Below are 18,070 nucleotides of genomic sequence, written 5' to 3' on the forward strand. Positions count from 1 at the left end.
GGAGAATTAAGAGTGAGCTGGATACCATTTCATAGTCGCTAGAATAACTATCAACAAGAAAGGTAATTGCAAGTGTTGGTGTGTACGTGGAGAAATTGGAACTGTGATACACTGCTAGTGTAAAATGGTGCAGCCAATCTGGAATGTAAAATGGTGTAATGTAATGTATGTACTTAATGGAATGTAAAATGGAGAATGTAAAATGGTGCAGCCAATCTGGAAAACAGTATGACAGTTCCTCAAAAAGTTAGACATAGAGTTATTATTTTGATGCAGTAATTCCATTCCTAAGTATATACTCAAGAGAAATGAAAATATGTCCACACAAAAAACTCATACATGAATGTACATAGCAGCATTATTCATAATAGCCAAAAGGTAGAAACAACCCAATGTCTATCAACTGATGAACAGATAAACAAGACGTGGTATGTCTATATAATGGAATACGGATGCTCTTCAGCTTACAATAGAGTTAATGTTCCAATAAACCCATTATAAGTTGAAAACATCATAAGTTGAAAGTGCATTTAATACATCCAACCTACCACACATTATTAGTTAATCCAGCCTACCTTAAACATGCTTGGAACAGTTACGTTGTCTGTGGTTGGGTAAAGCCATCTAATACAAAGTCTATTTTATAGTAAGTTTTGAATATCTCATGTAATTTCTTGAATGCTGTATTGAAAGTGAAAACAGTATGGGTACCACTGTAAAGTCAAAAGATCACAAGTCAAATGATTATAAGTCAAGAACCATCTATATTATTTCACCATAAAAAGGAATGAAGTACTAACTACATGCTACAACATAGATGAACCTTGAAAATATTATGCTAAGTTAAAGGAGCCAGACAAAAAAGACCACATATTGTATGATTCCATTTATAATAAATGTTCAGAATAAGCAAATCCACAGAGGCCAAACACAGTCTAGTAGTTGTCAAGGGATTGAGGGGCATGGGAGGTTTGGAGTATTTTGGCTGAGAAGTTCAGGTTTCTTGTTGGAATGATGGAAATGTTTTAAAATTGATTGTTAATGATTGCGGTAATGCACTGAATTTACTTTTTATTTTTATTTTTTATTTTTGAGACAGAGTCTCACTTTGTTGCTCAGACTGGAGTGCAGTGGCATGATGTTGGCTCACTGCAACCTCTGCCTCCTGGGCTCAGGTGATCCTCCTGCCTCAACCTCCCGAGTAGCTGAGATTACAGGTGCTCACCACCACGTCCAGCTAATTTTTGTATTTTTAGTAGAGATGGGGTTTCACCATGTTGGCCAGGCTGGTCTCAAACTCCTGACCTCAAGTGATCCTCCCGCCATGGCATCCCAAAGTGCAGTGTGAGCCACTGTACCTGGCTGATGTACTGAATTTAAATGAGTGAATTAAATTGTTTGGTGTGTGAATTATATCTCAATAAAGCTGTTACCAAAAAAAAAAAAAAGAATTTTTTTCCTTTAATGAGTTAGGACTGATTAGATGGAAACCCCTCCAGGGCAATTTGAGAGCAGACTGACTTAAAGGAAATTTTTACTCAGAAAAGGGCTCCCTCTGCTACACATAATCTTTTGCAATGACCACAGAAAATAGATTTTGAGATACGGAAATTTCAAAAAACTTTCTTTGCACTTGCATTGGGGGCCAAAAAGCAGCTGTTGAGACAATAGTTTAACTTCATAAACTATGTCTGCTGCAAATTTGTGTGGGAAGGGAGATCTTGCTTCTCATTGTAACTTTTGACCACCTGGTAAGTAAGGAAAACTGCTTTACATTACTCGTGAGTCATACAACATCAGTTGTTAAAATGACTTTACCGAAGGATAAAATTTGCATGTAAGTGCTATTTTGCCTTGTAATTATAAGTTGAATTCATTAAGAAGCATTATCTGGCCAGGTGCGGTGGCTCATGCCTGTAATCCCAACACTTTGGGAGACTGAGGTGGGCAGATCACTTGAGGTAAGGAGTTCGAGACCAGCCTGGCCAACATGGTGAAACCCTGTTGCTACTATAAATACAAAAATAGCCGGGTGTGGTGGCACACACATAGTCCCAGCTACTCAGAAGGATGAGGCAGGAGAATCGCTTGAATCCAGGAGGCGGAGGTTGCAGTGAGCCGAGATTGGGCCACTGCACTCCAGCCTGGGCAACAGCAAGACTCTGTCTCAAGCCAAAAAAAAAAAAAAAAAAAGAAGCATTATCTAACCTTCAACAAAAGATTATTTCAAAAGCCATCCAGTGTTTGATAATAGTGGTTGAAAGTGGTTCTTCTGACTCAAAATTTTAATCTTAGCCCTGTGCTCAAAAACTTGCAATAAAATGTTACCACTGCTAAGCCATGAAATTGCTGTACAGTAGGGTGAGTGAGAGTATTCAGCTTCTCTATCTGACAAAAATTCATGGAACCAATGATGGTTAAGTCTATTTAGAGGGTATAAGGCTCACTCGACACTACTGGTTCAATAACACATGATATATTCAAATATTTTCTGCAAAATACTTGCTCCTGCGTGCAGTGAATAACCATATATTTTAAATGCCTCACAATTTTACAAGCTTTGCAAATGTGCCCAACTACAAATGGTTCTGTTCCAACATATTTCTACCACCATCAATTGTAATACATCTTAGAGGAGTCTACTTCAGTTTATACCAAAATATTGCATTTCTAAGTTCTTTGAAAATATTCATTAAACAACAAAAAAACCCAGCTTTATTGAGATTTAATCCACATATTATAAAATGCACCCGTTTAAAGTGTATAATTCCATTAAAATTATTCTTGCCCATAGTTGTTCCACAGAGGCTATATAGGCTAATTCTTTAGTCATTTCAAACTTGTCATTGACTCCTTAAATAAACAGCAGAGCAGTATTGGTAGCAACTGTTAGCTCATCAAGATTCAAAGAAAACCACTCAAAGTCATTTGCCTTGTTTTTAAATTAACTGTTGATACTGTTCCCAGTGATTTCAACTCTCCGAGCAACTATTCTTTCCAAAGCAGTCTTAAGCAAGTTTAGCATGGTCTTGAACAAGTTTCTTTTCTCTGGATACATTTCTTTGGCTGCTACAATCAAACACAATGTAATCAACTCATCCCTAAATGGCTTTCCTTGCTTGGCTTACAAATGAAGCACTCAGAAACTTGCTTTAGTTGCAGCCTCATTTTCATTATTTAATTTTAAGAAGAAATTCTGCTATGATGAGACGTTCCATTTTAAATTTTCTGTTTTTTTCTATGGCTGCTTTCCTGTGACTTGGGAATATTGTGATATGTGTTTAGTGTAGTAATATTAACATGAACTATTATTTTAGCCTACCTATACTGTCATTGCATAGTACACACAATGCTTTGCCATCTATTTTGATAACAAAATAATCCCTATTCCACACCCGAAAATAATTCATACTGTGACTTAAATGCATGACATTTAAAGTCCCCTTTTCTCTTCTTTTCTTGTTTTGACACGATGGGTGTGCATTGGTAATTTAATAAAAAGAAAAGAAAATGGGCTAGGCGCTGTGGCTCATGCCTGTAATTCCAGCACTTTCGGAGGCCGAGCCAAGCAGATTGCTTGAGGCCAGGAGTTCGAGACCAGTCTTGCCAACATGGTGAAACCCTGTCTCTACAAAAAATACAAAAATTAGCCAGGTGTGGTGGCAGCCACCTGTAATCCCAGCTACTTGGGAGGCTGAGGCAGGAGGATCACTTGAACCTGGGAGGCAGAGTTGCAGTGAGCCGAGACTGTGCCACTACACTGCAGCCTCAATGACAGAGTAAGACTCCATCTCAAAAAAAAAAAAGAAAAGAAGAAGAAAGAAAGAAAGAGAGGGAGGGAGAAAGAAAGAAAGATAATGTCATGGTATGACCATATGCATGGCATTTGAAATATTGTTGAGTCATAGCTGCATCACTGGGATGTGTAGTGTTCTGTTTCAGCGTGCAGTGGTGACAACATCACATACAATCTCTGTCATGACTACTATACTCTGCTATTACAGCACAAATGCAGCTACAGATTATATACACTCAAATGAGTGTGGTTGTGTTCCAATAAAACTTTGTGGACACTAAAATTTGGATTCTATATAATTTTCACATTTTACAAATTATTACTTTAAAGTTTTACTTTAGTGATTTAAAATGCAAAAATAATTCTTAGCTCGTGGATCCTACAAAAATAGGCAACTGGCTGATTCTAATTCATGGCGTATAGCTTGCCAACCCCTGATCTAGAGAGCTATCAGCTCAATGAGGATAGGTACTTCCCTCACCAACATAAGAGCTCATCATTGTCCAGCAGTGTCCCAAAGATTGACAGGGGAAATGGGCTCTCAATTTTGACCTCCTAGAATGACCACAAGGCTTGACCTCCATTAGGATATCAGAAACCACCATCTTTCAGAACTCTTTCCTGAGGCTAGGTTGAATATTATAAGACATCCATTGTCTCCTTTAACTCAACTCTGAGAAGTCAGTTTTATGGGCACATTTTTATTGACTAAAAAATTCAGCAACAGAGAAGTTAAGTAACAAAGGGATATGTGTCAGATCTGGGATTAAATCCCAGGTTTCAAGGCCATGCTGTACTCACTAGGCCACACTGTCACTATTTAATCTAGACACTTATCTATGCCTGCCCCACATCCCTGCCCGTGTTCCCCAACCAGGCCTTCTTCCAGAATCACCGATGACGTCTGCCTGTATCCTGCCTAGTCAGTCAACACAGCTGTGCTTGCGGGCCTGCCCTCTCCCGTATGCTTCTGTAGCTTACGTGCTTTTATGACACACACTTTCAATGACTACGTGTGCTGCAGAAAGGATAATAAACTGGACTCTTATTCCAACCTTCTATAAACCAGCTATGTAACCTGCAAAATATTTTGCCCTCTCTGATCTTTAGTTTTCTTATCTGTAAAATAGGACTGGGAAGTTGAGTGATAAACCAACATTTCCTGAGCTCATTTCTAATTTTAGCCTTCCATAAGTCAATTGATTCCCTGTTTTATGACCCACATGTTGCAACGTCACATTATTAGTAACTTACAGAAAGTTATTACTGCTGATAGACCAGAGAATCATGGACCCTGAAACTTGTTTTAGGTATATGACACAATTGTCTATTAATAAGCATACCACCCCTGAAATGTCAACTGGTTGGCACATTCACAAGGGTATTTAAGAAAAAATTAACTGTGTTTCCTGTTGGGCGTCAAAAAAAAAAAAAAAAAAGAATAAATTAGCCAAAGAGGCCAACTTGATCCTTGATCTTTAGCCAAATGCATGAACTAAAGAGGGTAGAGAATGGGGCATTATGGAATGGGGAGGGACTGAAATGAAAGCCGATTTTACAAGTACTTATTAAGCACCTACCATGTGTTAACAGGGGGAGTAGGGGTTGATACCAAAACAAATAGATAAGTAAGACTGAGGTCTTTGTTCTTGAGGAGTCCACAGTCTAGTGGGTGATGACCAAGAAGCTAATAATAGAAATTTAAGAATAATACACATTTATGAATCAATAGCATTGATGTCAGTGAGTCTTTCGACCTATCTGCCACTGTAGAGAAGTAGGAGGAGAAAATTTGCTTTATTGTGATGCCTATCAATAAGGGGACAGAGAGAGGCTCAGTGAATATTCATGGCCTCGAATTTCCATTACCATTAAAGGTTACTCTGACTTAATTCTTTGGACACAAGCACTGTGTTGAGGGGCAAGAGAGTGAGTAGGATGTGCTCCTCTCATTACAGTGTGCTTCTCAACTTGTTTCACAGTTTTGGAGGTTGTTGGGAATATGCTAAAAAAAAAAAAGAAACACGGCATTATGTGAAATCAGCTACATAAATGGTGAAACCCAAGTCACAGTTCAATTGATTGATTCACAGTGTGAACTACAAAATGTAGTTTTTACATTTAACGAATAGGTACATTTATACATGCAATTTAATACATATGATTGTATTAATAAATGCTATATTTAATGAATATTGACTCGTTCAATTCTCATGATAACTCCAACAGGTAGATTCTATTATTGTTAACATTTGAAGAAACTAAGGCACAAAGTGATTAAAAATAATGTGCCCAGGGTCACGGAGCTAGTAAGTGGGGATGTGCACCCAGGAAGCCTGCATGAATGGCCAATGTCATCCACCCTCACCCACTAACTCTTCAGCCTCTGCCCTCCCCACCATGCCTGTGAGGATGGGTGGGGAGAAGCCACGGAGATGAGCAGGGAACTCTTGCTCTTCACCAGAGTCCCTGGAAAGTTGGCTGTGTCTGCTAGGGCCTCACCCTGGGACTCAGAGCAAAAGAATCTGTCCCCTTTGGCTAGTGCTTCTCAGCATGTGGAGCCCACCCTACCTTCACGTAGGAGGACAACAGACCCTCCTCTGCACTGTCAACTCTCCTCTCTCCTGATTAGCTTTGCTCATATCTGTCCCCATGCAGCCCTAACCTAAATCCACTTTCTCAACTCCTCCCTCCAAGCTCCTTACCCCTTCTGAGAGGACTCTCTTCCAAGCAGAGAAAATCGCTGGGTTGAAATTAGGAAAGGACGTTCCTCCAGTTGAAGCTACGGAGCTCTACAGGGGGCCTCATTGGAGCAAATGAGCTCCCTGTCACTGGGACATGTACTCAGAGAGAGGATTTAGGCATGTTTAAAGGGTTTTTAGGCATTTTAGAGTAGTTGATGGCTAAGATCTCTTCTCATCTTGAGATTTCAGTAATCTATATTTCTGGTGTTATTTATATATTTTTGATTTCAATAGCTTTTGAGGTACAAGTGGTTTTTGGTTACATGGATGACTTGTATAGTGGTGAATTCTGAGATTTTACTGCACCTGTCTCCTGAGTAGTGTACATTGTATCCAATATGTAGTTTTTTTTAATCCCTCACTCCCAACCCTCCTCCTTTTCAAATATCTAATGTCCATTATACCATTCTTTATGTCTTTGCATACTCATAGCTTAGCTTCCACTTATAACTGAGAACATACAGCAATTGGTTTTCCACTCCTGAATTGCTTCACTTAGAATAATGGCCTCCAGCTCCATCCAAGTTGCTGCAAAAGACATTATTTCATTCATTTTTATGGCTGAGGAGTATTCCATGGTGTATATATATCTCACTTTCTTTATCCATCATCTGTTGATAGGCACTTAGGTTGGTCCCATATTTTTGCAATTGTGAATTGAGCTGTGATAAACACATGCATGCAGGCATCTTTTTGATATAATGACTTCTTTCCCTTTGGGTAGATACCCTGTAGTGAGATTGCTGAATTGAATGGTAGATCTACCCTTAGTTCTTTGACAAATCTCCATGCTGTTTTCCATAAACGTTGTACTAATTTACCTTACTACCAGCAGTATATAAGCATTCCCTTTTTACCACATCCATACCAGCATCTATTGTTTTTTGGCTTTTTAATAATAGCCATTCTGGTAGAGGCAAGGTAGTATCTCATTGTGATTTTAATTTGCATTTCTCTGATGATTAGTGATGTTGAGCATTTTTTCATGTTTATTGACCACCTGTATATCTTCTTTTTCTTCTTTTGAGAGATGTCTATTCATGTCATTTGCCTACTTTTTGTTTCTTTTTTTTTTTTTTTGAGATAGGGTTTCACTCTGTCATGCAGTGGTGTGATCAAGGCTCACTGCAGCCTCGACTCCCCAGGCTCAAGCGATCCTCCTACTTCAGTCTCTTGGGTAACTAGGACTACAGGGTCACACCACCAAGCCCAGATAATTTTTGTATTTTTTGTAGAGATAGGGTTTTGCCATGTTGCCTAGGCTGGTCTCAAATTCCTGGGCTTAAGTGATCCTACTGCCTGGGCCTCCCAAAGTACTGGGATTATAGGTGTGAGCCACTGCACCCAGCCTTTTGCCCACTTTTTGATGGGATTATGTTTTTTTCTTGCTGGTTTGAGTTTCTTGTAGATTTTGGATATTAGTTGTGTCAGATGCATAGTTCGCAAATATTTTCTCCCACTCTGTGGCTTGTCTGTTTACTCTGATGGTTATTTCTTTTGCTGTACAGAAGCCTTTTAGTTTAATTAGGTCCCATTTATTTCTTTTTGCTTTTTATTGCATTTGCTTTTGGGGTCTTAGTCATAAATTCTTTGCCTAGACCAATGTCCAAGATTGTTTTTGCTAGGTTTTCTTCTATAATTTTTATGGTTGCAGGTCTTATTTTAAGTCTTTCATGCATCTTGAGTTGATTTTTTGTATAGGTGAGAGATAGGGATCAAATTTCATTCTCTTACATATGGTTATCCAGTTTTCCTAGCACAATTTATTGAATAGGGTGTCCTTTCCCCAGTTTGTATTTTTGTATGCTTTGTCAAAAATCAGTTGGTTGTAAGTATTTGACTATTTCTGGGTTCTCTATTCTGTTCTACTGGTCTATGTATCTACTTTTATACCAGAACCATGCTGTTTTGATCATTATAGCCTTGCAGTATAATTTGAAGTTGAGTAATATGATGCCTCCAGAATTTATTTATTTATTTATTATTATTATTATTATTATTTTTGCTTAGGATTACTTTGGCTATGGGCTCTTTTTTGGTTCCATATGAATTTTGGGATTTTTTTTCTAATTCTGTGAAAAATGATGTTGGTATTTTGATAGGAATTGCATTCAACCTGCTTTGGGCAGTATATTTATTCTTGATACTGATAATTCCAATCCATGAGCATGGAATGTAACAAATTTCCATATGGTTGCATAATCTGTGATTTCTTTCAGCAGTGTTTTGTAATTCTCCTTGTAGAGATCTTTTACCTCCTTGGTTGAGTGTATGTGTAGGTATTTTATTTATTTTTATTTTTTTGCAGTTATTGTAAAAGGCATTGAGTTCTTGATTTGATTCTCAGCTTTGTCATTGTTGGTGTATAGCAGTGCTACTAATTTGTGTACATTGATTTTTGTAACCTGAGAATTTACTGAATTTAGTTATCAATCTAGGAGTCTTTTGGAGGAGTCTTTAGGGTTTTCTAAGTATACAATCATACAATCGTATCACTGGCAAACAGAGATCATTTGACTTTCTCTTTTCCAATGTGGATGCCCGTTCTTTCTTTCTCTTCCCTGACTGCTCTCTAGGATTTCCAGATACATATAATAAACAAATAAATAAATAAATATATATATATATATATATATATATATATATATATATATATTTTTTTTTTTTTTTTTTTTTTTTTTTTTGAGGTGGAGACTTGCACTGTCGCCCAGGCTGGAGTGCAGTGGCACCATCTTGGCTCACTGCAACCTCCACCTCCCAGGTTCCAGTGATTCTTCTGCCTCAGCCTCCCAAGTAGCTGGGATTACAGGTGCCCACCACCACGCCCAGCTAATTTTTTGTATTTTTAGTAGAGATGGGGTTTCACTATGTTGGCCAGGCTGGTCTTGAATGCCTGACCTCGTGATCTACCCACTGCAGCCTCCCAAAGTGCTGGGATTACAGGCGTGAGCCATCGTGCCTGGCCTGCAGTACTATATTTAATAGAAATGGTGACAGTGGGCATCCTTGTCTTGTTCCAGTTGTTAGGGGGGATGGTTTCAACTTCTCCCCATTCAGTATGATGTTAGCTGTGGGTTTGCCATAGATGGCTTTTATTATTTTGAGGCATGTTCCTTCTATGCCTAGTTTGTTGAGGTATATTTAATATTTTTTAAAGCAAAGGATCTCCATCTGATGTCTTAAAACATTTCTCTTCCACCTGTGCTAGTTTTACCTTTAATGCTGTTGTTTATCACAAAGGATGCTGTTGGGACACATCTGCTTCATCTGGAGAGGTTTCTCTACTTCTTCCTTCTCTATAGCCATCCTCTTCACGAATGCCTGTGTCCTTGCAGGCTAAGGGTCAGGAACAGTAGTTCCTCCTTCTCCATGAAGCATTTGTTCCAAGACCCCAAGTGGATGTCTGCAACCATGAATAGTACTGAAATCTATATGTACAGTAAAACTATGTTTTTCTTTACACCCAGTATATATGTGTATATATATATAAAAATATATATATATCACGTGTATATATACACACACGTATATATACACATATATATTTTATTTTACTTATTTTTTTATTTTTTAGAGATGGAGTCTTTCTCTGTCGCCCAGGCTGGAGTGCAATGGCACGATCTTGGCTCACTGCAACCTCTGCCTCCAAGGTTCAAGCGATTCTCCTGCCTCAGCCTCCTGAGTAGCTGGGATTACAGGTGCCCCCCACCACGCCCGGCTAATTTTTTGTATTTTTAGTAGAGACAGGGCTTCACCATCTTGGCCAGGCTGGTCTCAAACTCCTAACCTCAGGTGATCCACCCACCTCGGCCTCCCAAAGTGCTGGGAGCCACCATGCCAAGCCTATATTTTTTAATAATATCAACTCTCTCCTTCTTTCAGCTAAGAACTGAGAGGTCTCTGATAACAGTGTTTTTACATTGGATAAGGGGTCCCTTCTCTGAGATTTTAGAATTTTACGTAAATATATTTCCGTGAATTAGCAGAACCTTTGAATAAGTAAAAACCAATTTACCATAGGTTTCAGGTGATCTCAGGATTCTTTTGGTCTTTGGATCACCAAGCATCAGAAGGGGTATTTAGGAGGTGGACTGGACAGCAATTGCCCTTTCTGAGGCTGCATGGCATCTTTGCAGCCCTCCCTGCAGCTGGGGATCTCCCGCATCACGAGGCCAGCCTCTGCAAGGTAGAAGCCAGGACCTTGCTACCACAGCCTTTCTTGTTGCTGGGATACTGGCCTGTTACTTGGCACCATAAGTCAGAGGCACCTGCCTAGGACTTGTATTTAGAAGAGATAAATGGGCCGGATGTGGTGGCTCATGCCTGTAATCCCAGCACTTTGGGAGGATGAGGCAGGCAGATCACCTGAGATCAGGAGTTTGAGACCAGCCTGGCCAACATGGTGAAACTCCATCTCTACTAAAAATACAAAAATTAGCTGAGCATGGTGGTTCATTCCTATAATCCCAGCTACTCAGCTGGCTGAGGAAGGAGAATCGCTTGAACCCGGGAGGCAGATGTTGCAGTGAGCCAAGATCATGCCACTGCACTCCAGCCTGGGTGACAGAGTGAGCCTCTGTCTCAAAAAAAAAAAAAAAAGAAGAGAGAAAGGAAGCAGGCACAAACAGAGTCCTTTTTTTGCCAGGATCAGTGGTGGGTGCTGTGTAGTCCATGCCCTGTGGTGGTGGCAGTGTGGCTGTCTTCACTAGAGCCCTCCTGCAGAGTGATTTGACTCCTGTTCCTGTCTGCGGATCTTCCAAGACCCTCTGGAAATTCTGTGAGTCACCTGATATCCTTTAAATCAAACAGATTGGATGCTTACGTCTGCAACTAAGAACCCCAACTAATACAGGGGGGTATGATAGTTAGAATTTAAAGCTCTTATTCGCCTCCTCAAGAAAGCCATAATAATAGCCCTCAGCATCTATTGAGTGCCTACAATATGCCAGGAACTGTGCTAGGATATATATAGATACACACCAAAAATAAGCAGAAGAACATCTCATTTTTCTTTCCCTACCTCCTGTTTTGTTGCCTATATTATTTTTACTCTATCAGGGTTTTATAACATATTCTATTTCCAAATCTTAATTCGTTCAGTTTTTAGCATTAATTCTATATCAAACACATCTAATATTTATCCCTCATAGCATTTTCATTCCCAAACTCTGTGTTTTGATTCCTCTCTTAGTTGGCAGATGTCCCCATGGAGTGGTTTTCCTTGCATGCCAGGTTCTCTAAAATCATTTCTGTTGGACAAAATCTGCCCATTGCTTTCATGATTAAATTAATAACCTCATAGATGTTGACTCATTGCCTTCTGGCTTTGCACGTTGCTGTGAAGAAGTCTGGTTTTGCCCTTTGAAAGGGACTTCCCTTAATTTTTTTTTTTTTTTTAAACAGAGTTTTGTTCTTGTTGCCCAGGCTGGAGTACAGTAGTGAGACCTTGGCTCACTGCAACCTCTGCCTCCCAGGTTCAAGTGATTCTCCTGCCTCAGCCTCCCGAGTAGCTGGAATTACAGGCACCCGCCACCACACCTGGCTAACTTTTTGTATTTTTTAGCAGAGACAGGGTTTCATCATGTTGGCCAGGCTGGTATCAAACTCCTGAACTCAGGTGACCCACCTGCCTCAGCCTCCCAAAGTGCTGGGATTACAGGCGTGAGCTACTGCGCCCAGCCAGGACTTCCTTTTAATGCCAGAACTGTCCTGGTTTTAAAAGTAGCAAACAAAAGCAACAACTAAGATCTGAGAATTCCGTGGCCTTGCCAAGGTCCTGTCCTAGTAAGTAGCTCATTTGAGCCCAGGATTTGCATCTAGATCTGTCTGTGAAGCCTGCATTCTTCTGTCCCACCATATGAGGATGTTTCTGTCCTGCTGGGGAAAAATACAACCAGGGACATTAGGAAACTTTGGGTAAAGTCATTCAGCCTCACTGGGCCTGAAAATCCTCTTTTGTAACATGGCAGGACTGGACTACATTAGTGGCTCACAGATTTAAAGGCTTAGAAAAATTAGTGACATGTCAAAAAAAAATTGATTGTGGAGGGGACTGACATGGAGCTGCTGACTAAGTGTAGGTACAGAAAACTACCATCTTCTATCACCATTATAAGGGACATTTTTATTACCAAAAATGTAGAAAGGACATTATCGCATATCAATGAGGTAGCATTTAAATTGAGTACATATTGCTTTTAGAAAAATCTCCCTACTTATTTTATGCATTTGGCCTCTGCCCAGTGATAACGTCTTCCTGAATCAGCATCTTTCTCTCTATATATATATAAGTAGGATTTTTAAAGCCCTGGCCCACATGACCTCACTAAAAAGTTGTCCAGGTCTCACATTCTGATACTTTGATCAAAGAGGAAGCTGCTCCTATTTTACAGGCTAAGATGGCTATAATCTGTCCCTTGATCTTTACAAAGGAATTAGCCTCAGTGCAAGATGTGAAGCGACCAGAAAGGAAATGAGGGACAAGGGACTCCCCATTGGGAGTAGTGGGTATGGACAGGCAGGAAACTTGGACCTTGCTCCTGGTTAACTTAATTATCACCAGGCTAAATATAGATCGAGTTCTACATGGATTATCAAATTATGGCATATTGTCCAATACAGCTTTTGTCTTTTTTTTTTTTTTTTTTTTTTTTTTAAGACAGGGACTGACTGTTGCCCAGGCTGGAGTGCAGTGGCATGATCTTGGCTCACTGCAACCTCCGCCTCCTGGGCTCAAGCGATTCTCCCACCTCAGCCTCATTAGTAGCTAGAACTACAGGCACACACCACCATGCCTGAGTACCTTTTGTATTTTTTGTAGAGACAAGGCTTTGCCATATTGGCCAGGGTGGTCTCGAATTCCTGGGCTCAAGCGATCCTCCCACCTGGGCCTCCCAAACTGCTGGGATAACAGGTGTGTACCACCATGCCCAGCTGCTCTTATCTTATTGATGATAATAGTATCACAGTGATAATGCCTTACTTGCGCAACCGTGAAGTAAGCAGGAGGGAAGGGCAGAGGAATTAATATTTTAGTTTTTTCTGTTCTATAACAAGACAGCTGCTTCAAGTGTGCCTGCCACAGAGCCTAATACACAGTTCCTCACGCCTGCTTCCTTTCAGGTCCAGAGCCTTAGATGCACCCTATCATTTAGACACAATTTAGAGACATCCTATCATTCAATCCCTCAACATACGTCTAAATTCTCTAGTTTCATTGCTTCTATGTTATGGAGGAGGAAACAAATGACTGGAGTGGTTAAGATATTCATCAAGGTCTCACTGCAGTAGAGGTGAGTTTCAAATCTAGGTCCTTCTGGTTCAACAGCCCACTCATATCACAAAGCTTCACACAGCAGCTTTTGCAAATATTAGACACACAATAAGTGCTTCTGATTTAAATGTTTAAAAACAAATTAAAACAACTTGGTTGAAGAATGTTAATGATAATCATAAATGGGGCTGGGCATGGTGGTTCATGCCTGTAATCTCAACACTTCGGGAAGCCAAGGCAGGAGGATCGCTTGAGGTCAGGAGTTCAACACCAGCCTGGGCAACATGGCAAGATCTTATCTCTATATATATTTTTTAAATTAGCTGGGTATGGTGGCGCATGCCTGTAGTCTAAGCTACTCAGGAGGCTGTGGTGGGATGGGAGAATTGCTTGAGCCCGGGAGTTCGAGGCTACAGCAAGCTGTGATTGTACTACTGCACTTCATCCTAGGCAATATAATAAGACCTTGTCTCAAAAAAAAAATCATCTGTCTAAAAAAAAAAAAAAAGATAACATAAATGTCCCATGGCATTGAACTAGGAATCAAACAATTTGCATGAACTGTAGTAACTAGGGTTACTTTTGGAGAGTTGTACTCATCAGCACTCCAGCTAAGTAATGCTGCAATAACAAGTCAAGTGATGCCTAAGTCTCAGTACCTTAACATAGCAACATTTATTTCTCATACTCTGGTCCAACTCTGGTCAGCAAGGCATTATGTTCATCTGAGGCAGTCAGTGTCCCAGAGCACCAACAGCTCCATCCCAGCACATATTTCCATGATTGCTGAGACTAGAGAAGTGAACATCATATACGGGCTCTTAAAGCATCTTCCAGGGGCCGGGCGCTGGATCACAAGGTCAGGAGTTTGAGACCAGCCTGGCCAATATGGTGAAACCCCATCTCTATTAGAAAAAATACAAAAGAATTAGCCTGGCATGGTGGCGCGTGCCTGTAATCCCAGCTACTCAGGAGGCTGAGGCAGGAGAATTGCTTGAACCTAAAAGGCAGAGGTTGCAGTGAGCCAAGATCATGCCATTGCACTCCAGCCTGGGCGACAGAGTGAGACACTGTCTCAAAAAAAAAAAAAAAGCAACTTCCCAGAAGTGACACATTTCACTCCCATCTACATTTCTTTGGTCAAAGCAACTCACATGGCCACATTTCAAAAGGGTAGAAAAGTACATCCTACCATGCGCCTGGAAGGAAGAAAGCTAGACATATTTGGTAAATAGCAGAAATCTCCTCCACCTCCAGGCAACCACTCATCTGTGTCCTGTTCCTATAGTTTTATCTTTTCTCAAATGTAATGTAAATGGAAAAGCCTTTTGTGTCCTTTTTGTGTCCAGCTTTTTTCACTTAGCACATTGCTTTGACACTTTTTCTGTCCAGCTTTTTTCACTTAGCACAATGCTTTGAGACTTTTTGTGTCCAGCTTTTTTCACTTAGAACAACACTTTGAGACTCATCTGTGTTGTTGCCTGTTGTAGTACTTTGTTCCTTTAAATTGCTGAGTGAGATTCTGTAGCACAGTTCCACAATTCCCCAGGGAAAGGACTTTCTAGTGTGTTTTGAAAGTGTTTCCTCCACAAATGTGTGCCTGAGCTTTGCTACAAGAGATCTTTGCTAAGTGCTCCTGTTCAGTGACATGTCATAGCTATATATTTTTCCACCATCAGCCAGTCATCAGCCTGCAGCTACTAGAGGAGCTAGAGCTCCAGAATCTTTAATTGTCATGATTTATTTATTTTGTTGGCTGATTGGTCTGCCCACTTACTCATTCTTTGTTTTAGTGAATGCCTGCTAGGTGCCAGGCACTGAGCAGATAATATTTAACAAGGATAGGATTGGTTCCTATGCCCGCAGGATTTATGATTTTGAGCCCATTAATCCCTTCATGATATAGGAAACAGGCTGGAGAAGGAGTAAAGGGGAAATGATGAGAACATTTTGACCACAAGTCCAAGGTCTTCAGGGGGAGTTACTAGCATATCAGTATGGAGATGACATTCAATTCTGCAACTGTCTTTCCTCTATTTTGTGGTTGTTATTGTTTTGTTGGCAGTAGTGGTATCTTACTCTGTCACCCAAGCTGGAGTACAGTGGCTTGATCCTAACTCACTGCAGCCTTGAACTCCTGGACTCAAGCAATCCTCCAGCCTCAGACTCCTGAGTAGCTGAGACTACAGGCATGAGCCACCATGCCTGGCTAATTTAAAAAAAAAAAAAATTTGTAGAGACAGAGTCTTGCTTTGTTGTCCAGGCTGGTCTTGAACTCCTGGCTTCAAGCGATTCTCGCACCTTGGCTTCCCAAAGTGGCATCTTTCCTTCTTTTGGTAACAGGAGGGCCCTATTGAAGAGAACCAATGTGCTATTTCTTCATAGTTTTCAATTCCTAGGGCTGGATTGTGGTAGCCACTTGGCACAGAGAGCAGGAACTTCAGGTCAGAAAGATAAAAAGATCCCAGGGGTAAAGATATTTGTGTTGATTTGTATTAAAATCATAGGAAACGCTCATAGTGTTTTCCTGTGAGTTCTCCCCTTTAACCCTCACGATAACTCTGTGAGGCAATGATTATTATCCCCACTTTACTGATCAGGACACTGAGGGCTCAGAGAACTGGGCAGCCTCTTAGGCCTGACATCATGATCTGGGAAAACAGCCACAAAATGGCTGGAGAGTGTCTTGTACCAGCTGATGGTGCTGCAAGTATTTATGAGGTCAATGCACATCGACATAAATACCTTTACTCCTGGCATCTTTTTATCTTTCTGACCTGAAGTTCCTGCTCACTGTGCCAAGTGGCTACCACAATCCAGCCCTAGGAACTGAAAGCTGCCACAGCCGTTCAATATCCAGTACGGGAGAGGACTCTGATCTGTATGATCTATGCATTGTGCCCCTTACCTTTTACTTCCCAAGCAACTGGGAAATGGCTCATTGCGCATTGCTGAGGTTTAGCCCAACAGTTTAAAACCACTTTTTAGCTCTTTACTTGCTGGTAATCAAAGCCTGAGGTGGAGGTTCTGCGCTGCCAGGTCAGGGGCACAAGTAGGATAAAGCACTCAGGCCAGCTTATCATGCACAGCAGAAGTTTCTTCCATTTTAGGTTCAAAACAATTACCAGGGTTCAGCATTATTCACAATAACCAAATACAGAAACAACCTAAGTACCTATCAACAGAAGAATGGATAAAGAAACTGTGTTGTATATTACCACATGTGGAATATTATTCAGTATTAAAAACAGAGATCCTGCCATTTGCAACAATGTGGGCAACAAGGAACCTGGAGGACATTATGCTAAGGGAAATCGGTCAGGCACAGAAAGACAAACACTGAATGATTTCACTTACATGTGGAATCTAAAAAAAGTTGAACTCATAGAAACAGAGAGTAGAATGGTGAGAGGGCACAGAAACGGGGAGAAATAGATCAAAGGGTACATACTTGCAGTTATGTAAGATGAATCGGCCTAGAGATCTAATGTACGGTCTGAGTACCATGGTTAGTAATACTGTGTTGTATACTGAAAATTTGCTAAGAGAATAGATTTTAGGTGCTCTTACCACACACACACACACACACACACACACACACACGTAACAATGAGATGATAGATATAATAATTTGCTTGACTATAATAGCCATTTCACTGTGTATATCAAAACATCATGCTGTATACCTTAAATATATACAATTTAAAAAATAAAATACAAACAAAAATTAGTATGAGGGGAGAGAAGGTCTGGACATGATGTGATGTTTATAAGTCTGCCTAAGCTGAGTGGGAACAAGCAAGGGGTCAGTCCTGGGTTCCAGCTCAGACCTCAGTTGGGATTGTGAGCTGTGGGGAAGGGAGAGCTGAGTGGGTGGGGCTGGCTCAGGAGAGGAGAGTGCTACTGGCCACCTCCATTCATCTGGAAGGCCGTAGCCCTGATCCAACCTGCCAAAAGGTCACCTTCATGCCCCAAACTGCCATTACTGGCCTCCCCCAGTGCCAAGGTTTTTGCCATAAAGCATATGAGAGGTTCATCATCCCTGACCTGCAAGGCATCCAAGGAAGCAATTCATTCACGAATGTATATCTAAACAGGCAGCCACATCCCTCAGTCACCATGAGCGTAAGATCCATGGACCACCATCTTAAAGTTCTGCAGATTCTCCCCACCAGAGCACACATAGGCTTACTTTCCCGTCTCCTCCAACACATGAAGAGTTGGCATGGAAGGGGTAGTGGGAGACATTGAGGAGGA

The sequence above is a fragment of the Nomascus leucogenys genome, chromosome 21 (assembly GCF_006542625.1).
Source record: "Nomascus leucogenys isolate Asia chromosome 21, Asia_NLE_v1, whole genome shotgun sequence".
NCBI lineage: Eukaryota > Metazoa > Chordata > Mammalia > Primates > Hylobatidae > Nomascus > Nomascus leucogenys.